This window comes from Dasypus novemcinctus, chromosome 18, assembly GCF_030445035.2.
Source record: "Dasypus novemcinctus isolate mDasNov1 chromosome 18, mDasNov1.1.hap2, whole genome shotgun sequence".
In the NCBI taxonomy this organism is placed as follows: domain Eukaryota; kingdom Metazoa; phylum Chordata; class Mammalia; order Cingulata; family Dasypodidae; genus Dasypus; species Dasypus novemcinctus.
The window spans coordinates 16,813,662-16,817,084 of NC_080690.1; positions in this window are offsets into that span (position 1 = coordinate 16,813,662).

Sequence of the window (3,423 nt, forward strand, 5' to 3'; positions counted from 1 at the left end):
TGGGCTCCTGTATCCCTTTCATCCTCCTTTCTGGGAGGCAAGGTCCGCGCTCCGGCACCCTCGGTAGCCAGGCCTGACCATTATAAAGACCAAAGAAGCACCATCCAGAAGAAACCCGGCCAAGCGGAGGGAGGAACCGGGTCAGGCTTCTGATGTTTTCTTTGATGTACTCCAAAATAACATCAGGTGCTCTGAGGAGCTCTGCCAATTACCCTGCCCAGTGGGTACCAGCTGGAAAGTTGTTTGTCATCATGGTGCGTTTGCATCTCACCATCTCGCATCGCCAGGCCTCCCTTGCTTCCTGGGGGAGCGATTATGAAGCCAGGGACAGGTGCCTGGGGCAGAGAGCAAGTAGACAAGTCTTCTCATCAACCTTGGTATTGGATCACCATCTTCAGGATGCAGCTGCAGGGTGGGAATGGGAACGTCTACCCCTTCTGGGGCAGGGGGAAGCCAGCCCTCAGCTGAACCCACGGGCATCCTGGAAACAGCGGACACAGTGTCATTCCTTACCACTGGGTCATGTGGCTCTGGTGGCCAGGATCTGGGACAAACCTTACACACACTGCACAGGGGCTTGGCACCTGCTCCACAGTGGAAACTGGAGGAGCCCAAGTGTTCTTGATGTCCCACCCTCAAGAGGTCTTGGGTTGGGTGTTCATCTTTCTGGGGCTCAGTTTCCTCATCTTTAAAAAGGTCCCAATTTCGTGCATTACACACCTGATGAGCTTGTTGTGAGGACCAAACAAGGCCAGACACATGAGAGCCCATTGTAAAGGCATTTAAAGGGATATCATGACTGTCATCACCAGCATGGGAGGGGGAGGTCCAGGAGGAGTGGCAAAACCTCAGACATCTAAAAATAATTACAGGAGTACTTGAGATACGAACATGAAAGAGTTTTGCTTGTACCATCACTGCTTTAAAAATTGCTCATTGACTCTCCTTTGCCACCCCTTAATGATTTCTTGATCTGAGTCCATGGTTTTTCCTCTCATATTCAGTTACTTAAACTTGGCGTGGTCCAGTTTAAGACTCCAGGCTCTTCTCCATTGCTACCTGGACGAGGGGGCTGGCTTCAGGACAATGTGTGGGGGTGGATTGTGGCTGGTTCTGAGACATCCCCTCCCTTTGGAGGAGGAGGGGGATGACTGGGAGAAGAAATGGGGAGGAGGGGATCTTCTCACCTTTCTGGTCCCCTGTGGCTGATGGGAACATCCTGGTTCTGGCTACTGACTCCTGGTCTCTCGCGATATCGAGGATCTCTGCGTGGTGAGATAGTTTTCCCTGGTGTGGTTTTCACCTCCACACTAGCGTCCTTCAACACCAAGGATGGATCAGCTGTTATCTGGCATCTGCTCCTCCTTTAAACCCTTGTCCCTTCCTCAGGAAACACAGCACCCTCCAAGGGCTCCAGAGAGCTGGAACCAGGTGGGCTGGCCCCATCTTCCCTCTAGACACAGGACAGAACAGTCTCTTCAAGCCTCCCCAGCACAAGACTGCGTCATCAGCCTGCGACCAGCTCCCTGTCAAAGCCAAATGCCAGTTCTGTCCTCACATGTGGCCCAAACTCAAAACTTCTGCTCACCCCAGCCTACTCCAGGAGCGGGTGGGCATCATGGTGGCCCCACACGAGCCCAAGAGGTGTTCTGGAGGTCCCCCAACAAAACTTGGCTTCAGAGGAACCAAGTCTTAGCCCTCGCCTCTTGGGCTCCCTGTGGGGTCAGCCCTTCCGGGGGACATTCGCTTCCCTGGGGGAGAGATGCTGTAAAGAATTTCTTCCCAAGCCAACAGTTGATCACTGGCTCCATTGGGAGCCCAAACGAGCATGAAATGAGAGAGCATACTATCTCACTTAAACCTCTGAACAAGTCTCCGAGGTATATATGCTACCATTTTGCAAGAGAGAAAATGAGGTAGACAGATTACACAGTTTGCCCAAAGTCACACATGGCTTTCTCTGGGATCTGAACCAAAGCCACCTGGCTCCAGAACACCTGATCTTAAACACTGGGACATCCTGCCTCCTTAGAGGCAGGGAGATGGCGACTCCAAACCAGGTGAGAGCGAGCCAGGACTCTCCCCTGCCACCAAAGCATCACCAATGCCTGAGGCAGCCTCCTCCCCCCACTCCCCTTCCCTCCCAAATAGTCCTCTAAAGTGGCTTTTTAGGACTCCCTTCTCTCTCGATCTGTTCCTGAAAGCCTCTGTAAACACATTGCCCCGAGCAAAGACCCAAGGGATGCTGGGACCGCCACACTGCATTGGCTCACCGTGGGCTCATCCCCCCCGCCCAGGGACAACCTTGCCCCTCCTTTCCCTAGCGCCCTCCTTTTGATTCTCACTTACCTCCTTCCCTTTCGCTCTCCCCTTGGAAGGCAGTGCCGCTCACACTCATTAGCACATGTTAATGAGCATCAATTCATTTCTCAGCCACTCCGCTGAGAGGGGGCGAGGAGGGCTGGAGGGGCTCTGGGGATAAGGCCTCCCTGAGGCCCCAGGGCTTAAGTTGCCCCACAGAGCAGGGAGGGAGCCAGCACCCAGCACTGGAGTCCTGTCTCCTCCACGACCACCACGCCTGCTCCAGGTGGACATTCTCTGCCCACTGCATTAGGCAAATTCTCACAGGGCCCCCGGGTGGGCGTGGTTAAGAACCTGGAAAAAGCGATCTAGTCCCACTACCCCCCTGGACAAATATCTAAAATCCTCCCCACCCCACCCCCAGGATGTCCAAGCGGAGGCAGGAACCCCAGGGGTGGAGGAGGTCACCAAAGGGAGGACAAGGGACAGTGGATGCCCCTGTCCACTCTCATCTGGATGCTCCCGCCGCTGTCGCTGATTCCAGCAGGCCCCCCAGAAAGCCTGGGCTTCTCCCCATTCCTGGGCCCAGTAAGGGGCCACGTGGCGAGTGGAAAGAGAACTGGGCCCAAATGCGAGCTGTGCCACTTATTTGCCGCGTGGCTTTGGCCAAGTCATCCAGCCATTTTGAGCCTCGGGCCCCCACATCAGAAGTGCGGTCAAGGGTCTTTCTACTGTGGAAGGGTCAGATGCGAGGAGGCACGAGAAAGTCCTGGTGAACTCTGAAGACCCGGGGGTTAAATGCTTGTAAAATCTGTATTTCCTCTTCCTCCTCTTCCTCCTCACTGCTACTGCTAGCCTAGGTGGTGGCTGTCCTCGAGGTGCTCAGGGAGGGAGGGAGGGGAAGGGCAGCCTCTCTACCATTTTCACCGAAAAGACTGAGTTTCCCAGGCGGGCACGGAGCCGTCTCAGCTGGACGTGCCTGCCCCCCACGAACCGCGGCCGAGCCCCTCAGCCGCCCCTGCCCCAGCCGCGATCCCGCCCCGATTCTCTGGGCCCGCGCGCCCCCTGCTGGAGGTCCTGCGCGGGCGCAGCCGCCAGACTGTATATAAAGGCAGCGTGGCG